Source organism: Quercus robur, chromosome 4, assembly GCF_932294415.1.
Source record: "Quercus robur chromosome 4, dhQueRobu3.1, whole genome shotgun sequence".
In the NCBI taxonomy this organism is placed as follows: domain Eukaryota; kingdom Viridiplantae; phylum Streptophyta; class Magnoliopsida; order Fagales; family Fagaceae; genus Quercus; species Quercus robur.
The window spans coordinates 74,789,174-74,800,049 of record NC_065537.1 but is presented as its reverse complement, the minus strand read 5'-3'; the positions used below and the strand labels follow the sequence as shown (position 1 = coordinate 74,800,049).

General features: G+C 34.9%; 1 long non-coding RNA gene across 1 annotated transcript; it reads left to right on the top strand.

Moving 5' to 3' along the window:
* The first annotated feature begins 1,858 nt into the window (after positions 1–1,858).
* LOC126723739 (uncharacterized) lies at positions 1,859–3,375 on the top strand. The gene is made up of 2 exons (XR_007654442.1): positions 1,859–2,026; positions 2,640–3,375. It is a non-coding gene; the product is annotated as an uncharacterized LOC126723739 (long non-coding RNA).
* The last annotated feature ends 7,501 nt before the right edge of the window (positions 3,376–10,876 follow it).

Genomic DNA, 10,876 nt, shown 5'->3' with positions numbered 1-10,876 from the left:
CTCCCCCAAAGATAAATTCTTGACTCCATCACTAAACATGACTCTAAAAAGTTTTTTTCTGTTGTGTTTTCTATTCATCAATATATGTTGGTCTCTATGTGCGTGCGGTGGTGATCTATTTACAATTTTTTTTTTTTTTTTTTTTTTGCTAGGTAAGTGCGGGGGATTGAACCCTCGAGCAACAGGTCACTACAGAACTCGGGTACCAACTTGCCTAGATGAGTGATGGTATTTGTTTACAATATTAATTATCCAGTTTATATTTTTCTGAATATTGACTAAATAACTACTTGGTTTAAGTCTTTATCCATTAAAATCAGTAGTAACCCATGTTAGCTAGGTTCTAAACATGTGACTTTCAACTAGCTATAAACCAAAGGCCCTTATACTTGGTCCAAGGGGCAAGGGAGACCGAAATAGTGAATATAGGTTATCATTAAGAATTGCCCATGTATCGTTACAAATAATAGGATAGGAGCCATATTAACTGTACTGGCGAAGTCAAGCACATAGTTGTCTCAATTGTCACGATCACTGACAAAGTTGAACTAACTAGAAAATAGCTTTGTGCAATGTATTTGATTTTTTTTGAATTTTTTAATTTTTGTATGGAAAATATTATTTCTGATAACATTATATTTAATGTTAACAATTCTTACTACCACATGCTTTTTTTTTTCTTTTTTTTAATAATTAATTGACGAAGTATTTTTTACATCTAGCGTAGTTGTAGGAAAAACATGCAGCCACTTTGTGCATTTCTGCCCAAAACTTGATTATCAAAAGTAGTAATAATTCTGTTTTTCACGTGGAATTAATGGTTGATAGCATGAGTAGGACGCACGCAAGCAATTACATTTGTTGACCAATACGAACACTTAGAGCTTGTTGGATACATGTGTTTAAATAACAATTTTCAATTTTTTTGAAAATACGTATAGATAAAAAGTACGTAAAAATATGCATAATATTGTTGAAAAACTAAAAACATGTGTTTAAACGCATATACTAAACGGACCCTTAAATACTTGCCTAATTAACTTTTTTATTTTCTTAGTTTTCATTTTTGGGAAATGCTAATGAGTATCCTTAGGACACTGGTTGATAATCCAGTTAAAAAAAGTTTTTATAAGAAAAGAAAAAAAAAATTAATGTTTTAACAACTTTTTTCATCGTTAACAAGTGAATTTAGCAAGACCCTTCGTTTTTTACCAAGTATTTGAAGTTTGAAATGGACTTTTCTCTGTTTCCAGCTCCTCTCTGCCCTATAAATAATAGCCACATTATTAGACAATATCCATTTACTCATAGAGCTAGCTAGTGAGCTTTAATAAACAATATATTATTGAAGACATGGCGTTGAGTAAAAATCAACAACTTTCTGTCTAAGATTGCAACCAAAAATTGTTGATTATTGCAACCTTAGGCAAAAGTTGTTGATTCATACTCAACGCCAAAACATAAATCCATCTCCACAATGCTGCATTATTGTCTAGAAAGCGAACATTCCATGCGTGTACAAGCTAGTTCCCACAAGACGATTGACATGGACAAAGTGGTCTATGTAGTATGTTGCATAATCCTGTGGCAAAGCGACCAGCCTTAGCTTGTGGAGGTAAGAAACTCTTTGAGCCATAAAACTCTTTATATAAATTTAAAGTCTTTCCTCCATAATTTATGTGTCCCTTTTACTTCATATGGTAATTGGAAATATCAATATTCTAGTTGGATTAATATCAATAATCGACACATACAATGTCAAGATCCCATATTTCGATAGAAGGTCCCATTGAGCCAACAGCTTTCACCAAGCTTTGAAAACAAAAAGCATCAGATTTCTTTGGAGACCCACCAATCCCATCTATTTGACTATTTCCCCGCAACCACACAAATATCATCTCTATCTCTCTCTTGGCTGGCCAACTAAGCACAAACACACACACACACTCCTCACACCTCTCTCTCACTCTCTCACCGGTGCTCACTCCACCATTGTTTTTTCCGACGGGATTCACCCGAAAAAACCGTAGGAAGCTCTTAGGCTCCACTATCTCTCTCTCTTTTTTTTCTTTTTTTTTTTTTTTTTAAGGTAAACTCTTAACATTTTGGTGGATTTTCATGTTGTGGTTAGATTTCTTTCTAACATGAGCTTCTTGGGTGATATCTCTGTGATTAAATTTAGGATTTTGATTTTGTGTACTTTTTTTGTGAACGGTTGTGGATATTTTCTGAAAATTAGTGGCCATTTGAGGTTTACCGATGGTAAATTTGACTTTGGCCTTTTAATGTGAAATAACTGGTAAATCTAGTTTTTATTTCTACTGAGTTTGTTTTGGAGCTAATTGAAAGTTTAGATTTGGCTTGTAATGGTGGATTTTGAGATATATCTTGTTTCATGGTTCTCTATTCGTTATGTTCGGTAAATCTTAAGGGAGCAACTTATAAAGTATTAGGACTTTATTATAAAAGGAGTGGGTGGGATGGAATCCAAGACGTTTTAAACGTTCATCAAAAAAATAAGCACGTTTTAAATATTGAGGTTTGCTTATCAGTTGCTTAGTTAGTAACTTTCCATTTCATAGCTAGACATATTATCAAGCTTGATACTTATCGTGATAGGTTTGTTTGACTTTGTTTAGGTCTTAGTTGACCTCTTTTTGGAGCTTTGGAAGTTAGGCTTTTGTGGATTACAAGATAAGTGGCTTCTTAATGAATTCTTTTGATAATGGATTTCATGAAATTGTTGTATTGTTGCAATTTCTAAAGATGCATAGACTAGTAATATTTGGGAAATTGATAGAAAATATTATTGACAATGAATGGTTTTAAAGACCTTGAGAATTTTATGGATTTCTTGGTTATTGGACAATTTTATGAAACTAATTGAAGTAAACTATGTGTTTTGAATATATTTAACTTGTGAGCTTTTGATGTGATTTGTCATTGTACAATGATATTGGTGATTGCCCTGTCTTTGTGACAGCTTCTGTGTAACGTGTGATTGCCCCTGCCTTTGTAATGACGTCTTTGTGACGTGTGATTATCTTGTCTTTGTATTGACATCTTTGTGGCTATGATCATCATAATGAAACTTGCATTTCCCCTACCCCTACCCTTATTAATTATGCTACTTACTGGGCTCTTCTCATCCCCTTCTTTCACCAACTTTTTCAGAGTAGGCAGCGACCCTTTTGTAATAAGTTTTTGTGGCTAGATAGTTAGACAACTACTGATGGAGACTGGACTTTTGTGGTAATTATCCTTAGGTATTGTACATTCTAGAGGATACTTGACACATTCTTTTGTAACTAATAATAATGATGACTTTTATCCCTGATGGGACAAATTATTGATGAGTAATTATAATTTTTCAGACTCCCATTCTTTAGTAGTCAGTGGTCCTTATAATTATTCATAGAACTCTGACTTACTTTTTAAGCACCCTTAACGAAATTGTCATCAAAATTTCTTGATGTTGGTGAAAATTCTTAGGATTGAATTGCAAACAAATTTACAAGTACTTTTGGGTTGTAGTTTCCTCATGCTTTGGACCATTTTTTGGGATTGGGGCATGACACTTCAAGTGTAAAATATGTTGCTATAAGACCATCGTTTATGAGGTGAATGATTAGCTTCATCCAAAGGAAAGCTAATGGTTAAGAAAGAAAAATGATATGCTGCATTGTTTGTAATAGTTTTCTCTTCGCACTACAAAAAAGTGTACTATAGCCACATTTTTAAAACGCGGTTATAGGTCAGAAAAATATGGCTATAGGACCATTTGGCCTATAATCGCATTTTTTTAGACTGCGTTTTCAAATGTGGCCTAAACCCCGTGACTATAGGCCTGAGGGGTCTATGGCCACACTTTTTCAAATACGGCCTAAGACCAAGACCTATAGCCGCATTTAAAACGTGGCTATAGGATCAGACCAATGGCCGTGTTTAAAACATGGCTATAGCTTTCACCTTAGGCCACGTTTGAAAAAGTGTGGCCATAGGACCCTTGTTGACAGCTGCGAAGACATATTTTAGCCGCATTTAAAATGCGGCTATAGCTTTCACCTTAGCCCCGTTTTAAACACGGCCATAGGTCCTAGTCTTAGGCTACGTTTCAAAATTAGAGTAAACAAAAAAGAATAGGAAACAAAAAATTAGAGTAATACACATGCTCATTTCTTTATTGGGAAACACACAAATTTCAACAAACAATTGCAATTGTTATCTCTTTGGAAAAATATAAATTTCAAGTTTTCAACATTCATGTTTCCTTAAAATATCCACAATTCATTTTTTACTTACATTACATGAACCATACACGATACACAAGTATGAATTGCTAATGCTTAATCGGAAAACAATGTCTAGCTCAAACAGTTAAAACCTGACTAAGGAATCTCATCGAACACCAAACATGCATACACAAATCTGACATTATTCCCTCCAAACCTTTCAAACCCACATGACCTAGAAGCGTTCTCAACCCACCAAACATGAAAAAAAAAAAAAAAAAAAAAAAAAAACCCATTTAACAGAAACTCACTTACCTCCATTAAGTGTGTCACCATTGTTAAGCGTCTAGGTATCCAGCAAGTTAGGTCATCGGGAAAGTGAATTGCAGGTGGGTTTGGCACGAGCAGAGGTTTGAAGAAAGCTCGTGTGGGGATAGTGTGTGTGAGTGTAAGAGAGGGCTTGAGATCGAAGAGATGGAAGGTGAGGGTTGAGATGAGAGATGGAGGGTGAGGGGTTGAGAGAGGGAGGCTTGGAGGGTGAGGGTTGAGATTGGGCTTGAGAGATCGATTAGGCTTGATGTGCGATGGGAGAGGCTAGGGTTGAAAGTGTTCTTAGTTTACTATATATTTATACAAAGTCTAAAGTCGCGTTTTTAACTTGTGGCTATAGGCAAAATCTGAGGCCGTGTTTAAGAAATGCGGCCCCATCCCAAACTAAAGCCGTGTTTTAAACACGTGGCTTCAGACTAAATTTAAAGCTGCGTCTATAAAACACGGCTTTAGGCAAGCTAGAGCTGCATTTTATATGCGCAGCTATAGGTAAGAAAAAAAAATGAAATAGGAAGGTCCTATAGCCACATGTTTTAAACGCGGCCATAGCTCAAGAAAACATGGCCTGAGACGCGTTCTATGGCTGCACGTTTAAAACGCGGCTACTGTTGTTTTCTTTAAGCTGCATTTTTTAAAAACGTGGCTTTAGTCCTTCTATGGCTGCGTTTTTACAAACGCGGCCTAAGACCCGCATGTTTTGTAGTGTCGAATCAATCATATTATTTTTATAATTTATTAGAACAAGTATTGGGAAACATTTTCAAAGATTTCTGAAAATTTTTTTATGCTCCACGTAAGGGCTGTCAAAAAGTCTGGATTAGGAATAATTTAGTCCAAAACTGATTAAATAACTAGAATTCAAATTCAAATCTATATTTGATACCCCCAACAAAGTTCAAATTAAAAAGAGAAACAGTATTGTGGCATGGGATTCAGACTTCTTATTATACCATGCACATACTTGTGTAATTAGTAACCACAGAATAGCAAAAGGAGATGAGATTTGAATCTGCCCAAATCTAAATACAAACATTGGATATGAATTTTTATCTAGTTTGAATCCTGACCAACCCCATTGAATGCGATAGCTATGTGTTTATTAGAATAGGAGGAATTATCAAAAAAAAAGTAAATGAAATACAAGAGTGAAATTCAAGTGCATCAGTTCTTTTGGATGAACATGCATACTTGGTAAACAAAAGCAAAATCAGTCTACATCACACCTTTTTCTCCACCTCTAAGTGGACAATCAATACAAAGTGGATTTGCTGAAATGATGATATCATGGTGATTGGTGAACATATACTTGTTTGGATCACCATAATCAGATCCCTCATATATTCAAAGGATGAAAAAAAATAACTTTTTTTTCAATAGTTTGGGGGACTAAAAATAAACTTTTGGTAAAATTTAAGTACAAAAAGTAAAATATTATAATAGTTTATGGATTAAAAACAAAATTTTCAACAGTAAATAAGGCTGAAAATGTAATTTTTAAAGTATAAAAAAAAATTTAAAAAGAAAATTTTAGGGATCAAAATTATATTTTTACTGACAAAAAAATACAGAATATTAGAAGCTGAACTCAATGGCTAAGAGCCATATGACAACGTTTAATCTTTAGGCTTAATGACTGTTAATGAGCTAATGAAACGGCACTGTATGAATCACTGATCACATGTGCGACCAACATGCGTTCCTTCTTCAAGTGAGACGATAGGGTTTTGGTCCTCACTTTTAGGGGTGTGCAGAAAACCCACCGACCTGCCAAACTCGACCCAACCCAACCCGACCCACCGGGTTGGGTCAGTTTTTAAGGCTTGGTGGGTTGGGTTGGGTTACAAAAAAAAAAATTCATAGTGGGTCGGGTTGGGTTTGGGTCATAAAATTACAAACCCGCTAAACCCAACCTGACCCACCCATATTTAATATATATTTTATATTTAATAATTTTTTTAAATCAATTGTAGGGCACTTATATATATATATATATATATAATTAATAAATTTTTTTAAATAACCAGTTCTTCCTATTCTATATAAAAGCCAATTAGTTCACACAAATCCTAATAAATTACTATTGTTGTTTAGTCATTAGTGTTGAGCCTTTAAGGAGTTACATTGATACTAATCTTTAGGTTTTTTTAATATATTAATATTTATATTTTTTTTACTCAATTTAATAATAATAATAATTTGTCAAACGACTCAAACCCATGGGTTCAACCCGACCCAACCTGACCCATGTGGGTTAGGGTGGGTTGGGTTGGACTTATGTGATGGGTTGGGTTGGGTTGAAATTTTTTTGACCCACCATGGTGGGTTGGGTCAAAAAATCCCCTCAACCCGACCCAACCCGACCCATGCACACCCCTACTCACTTTTGTGTTGTTGATTGGAAACGTCATCGTTCACAAGCCTTTGTTTAACAAGATCAATTTCCTTTTAAAAAAATTAAACATAACAACCACCCAATTAGCTTATGCCACATCATCCCACATAAAAGGTCAAAATTGTAATTTCGTTCACAACTCGGAGTGACTTAGGGCCTGTTTGGTTCTCACATCACTCATATCTCACTTCTCATATCTCAATTTTCATTACTCAATACTCATTCCCATATCTCATATTTTATTCTCTCTTTTTCTCTTAACTTGTTCCCAATGTGTTTGACTTCAGTTTTCTACTAAAAATACTCATCTTTAAGTCAACATAATAGGTCCCACAAGTTTGACCAGTCAGAATGGTAACAATACAGAAGTCACAATTCTCCTCCTCCTCCTTCCCTCAGCCACCACTGCTCCTCCTCCTTCCCTCAAAAACATGTCAAGCTGTGTCACACTGCCAAGATCCTCTTCCACTCCGCCACCTACCACAACCAACAACCACTACAACCCACAAAAACCCACCAATCCCAACCCCTAAAAACCCAACTCACAGCACCCAACCACCACACAAAACACAACCCTTGTCCCACCTAACTCCGCCTCTTCCACCACAGCCTTGGCCAAAAATTCCACTCTACCTCCTACAATCACTGACAATAACTGCAACCCACAAAAACCCATCGATCCCAACCCCTAAAAACCCAACTCACAGCACCCAACCCCTCACCATCGAAACCCACAACCCACTCCGCATCTAACTTGCTTCTTTGTTGATCAGTCTCATGGTGGAGGATCTGTTGAGTTGGAGGGATGGAAGTGAACTAGAGGAGATGCAAATCATGTAAGAGCAAAGAGAGAGAGAGAGAGAGAGAGAGAGAGATATATAAGAGATGAGAGTGTTCTAGACAAAGGGATAAGAGAGAGAAAGCTTTGGAAAGAGAAATCATTTTTTGTTGATAGAGACAACTCAGCCATGTGGGCCCCACTCATTGATTATATTTATAAAATTGCCATTGTAACTCAATTCTCATAATCTGAAAACACAAAAATGTTGTTTTCAGTTTCTATAACTCTAACTCATTTTTTTGAGTAATGAATTATGAGAATTGAAAACAAAAAATAAACAAAACAGCTAAACCAAACACCCCTTCAGTCACCTGGTGCCAAAATCAAGAACCCTAAACAAATAAGCACATAAAAATTTCAAACAATCAATCGAAGAAATTCGAATGAGTTTCCATTTTGTTTCCATGGAATGTAGCTTCTGAGTTAGCTAAAAAATGTTGAGCTTAAAATGACATTTACATATTTTTTGTGAAGCAATTGAGAATTAGGGGATTTAATTGTGGAAAAAGTCTAGACCACAAAATTTTTCACAACTTCTTGCCATAATTGTGATATGGTAGAGTGTGATTGGTGAAAAAAATATGGTAATTCCATATGTAAATAATTTTTAACCACTTACAGTCTGTCACATCAGAGTTGTGACAAAAAAAATTGTGGAATAATTTGTGGTCCTAGAACTACTCTTTAATTGTGTGTGAATGGTGTGTGTTAGTGGGAATTCTGAACTAGGTTTTCTAGGAAAACTTTGAGCTTCAAATTCAGTTTCTTTTTTCTTTTTACAACTTAAGAATGTGGGAAATATTTGTTTTTGATTGCTGAATATCCATCAATGTAGGTTCAATTTTTTTTTTTTGGGTTGTGTTTGTGGGTTTTTTGTATTGGTAAAATTTGGAAATTAATACCAGTACAGTAGGGTTTATTTGTTCCTATAGTAATTAGTAAGTTTTTCCTGGTAAAGAAGTTAACATTGGCAGGTTTTTTTTTTTTTTTTTTTTTTTGCTTTTAATTTCTCAGAACCATTTGAGGACATGTTATGGATTATAGTGTTGGTCAGGATGTTGGATTCATAAGTAAATAGATTTGTATTTTTTTGGGGCAAAAATATACTTTTGGTCCCTACATTTTGGACTAATTCTCATTTTGGTCCCAATTTTGATTTTGCTACTATTATAGTCCCCTAAAAAAAAATCAATTATATTTTGGTCTCTGCTGTCAACTCACTAACTGAAAATTCTTACGTGACAGACAGAAGCCCAGTTGGCATAGAAAATGCTGACATGGCTATTACAATAATATTTTAAAAATACCACATTAGCATCCACATCAACATCCACATCAGCATCTTATTTTTAAAAACTAATTTATCAATTTTAACAAAATAAAAAAAATGTAAAAACAAAATTAAAAACGTAAAAACACATAAATTCAAATCATGTTGAAGAACATGAATAAACAAGAACTTAAACCCAGATTACAAGAAGACAAACCCAAATCACAAGAACATAGTACTCAAAGATTTTCTTTTCCAACATTTCTCATATCACAAATTCAACTAAATACATAGAATTTCATCCCAAACATATCCCTAAAACCAGTAAATCAAAACCTAACCAAATCAACAACAAAACATCTAAATCATCCAAAATCAACAACAAAACAACATATCACCAATCAGACCAACAAAACCCAACCTCTGTGCTTCCACAAATTCCAGCCAAAATCATCAAACCACAGATCTCAACAAACCCCTGAGGCAGATCAACATTTGAAATTGATTTTTTTTTAAATCCAAAAAACCCAAATGTTGCTCATCGTTTTCTTTGTATCAAGACCCCATGGCTTCCATGATCAAAACCTCAAAGATAACCCACGAATAAGGTCCAAATGTGGCTTCCATGATCAAAATCTCAAATAACAAGACCCCTACAGATGATGATATGCTCGTCATTGGACGAGGGAGAAGCCTAAGAGGTACACTCACACCCCAAATCACCCAAACAACCTCCTATCAAAGATTGGGATTGGGCCTGAGAGAGGAAAAGAGCGAGGGTGAGATAGAAAGAGGTTTGAGAGCCACTGCCTGAGGCTTCACCATAGGGACCGACCACCACCTTAACTGATCTATGCTTCACAACATTACAACACACCCACCAATCTAGGCTTCACAACAACATAACACCATCAAATCCTTATTCCCATTGTTGTCGAACCACCACCACGACAACACGCTCAACCGATCTAAACCCTAAGACGCCACTGCGATCTAAACCCCTTCAAAAACTCCCTCCTTGACGAAGACAAAGATAACGAAGTCAACGAACCATTGTAGAAACTCTCCAACCAGTGAATAAAATTCTGATCATAACCTCCATCACCTCCACCTCCTTTGCTTTCTCCACTTGACCATAAAGGCCTTGCCGATTTGTGAGTATTGAAGGATTAGAGAGAGTGAGATCGTGAGGTAGAGATAGAGAAAACCAAACCTTTTGTATTTTTGTGTTTAGTTCAAAAAAAATATAATGCAAGAAAATATGAGAATTAAGAAATTTTAATTTTAATTCAAATCAAATTTTAATTTTCAATTTAAATTTAAATTAAGAAATTAATTTTTTTTTTAATAATTTATATGCTAATGTGGCATTTTTAAATGCCAAATAAAATTTTTTTTATTATAATTTTAATAGCTATGTTAGCATTTAATGTGCTAATTGGGCACTCCGTCTGCTACGTAGGAGTTTTCTGTTAGTGGGTTAACGGTAGAGACCAAAATAGAATTGATTTTCTGTTTTTAGGGACTAGAATAATAGCAAAATCAAAATTGTGACCAAAATGAGAATCAGCCCAAAATGTAGGGACCAAAAGTGTATTTTCTTCTCTTATTTTTTTTATTTTTTTTTATATTTTATTTTATGGGAACCCTCTTTAAAACAAAGTGACATGAAGGGCTTGAGCTTTTACTGTAAAAGTTTCTGTTTTGAGTCAATGTGTAGTGACAGTTCTGAGTTTCCTTCGACTTTGGTTTCTGAGAAAATTTGCCAAATTGAAAAGGTAAAGATAGAGAGAAAGTTCCTATAGTATCTG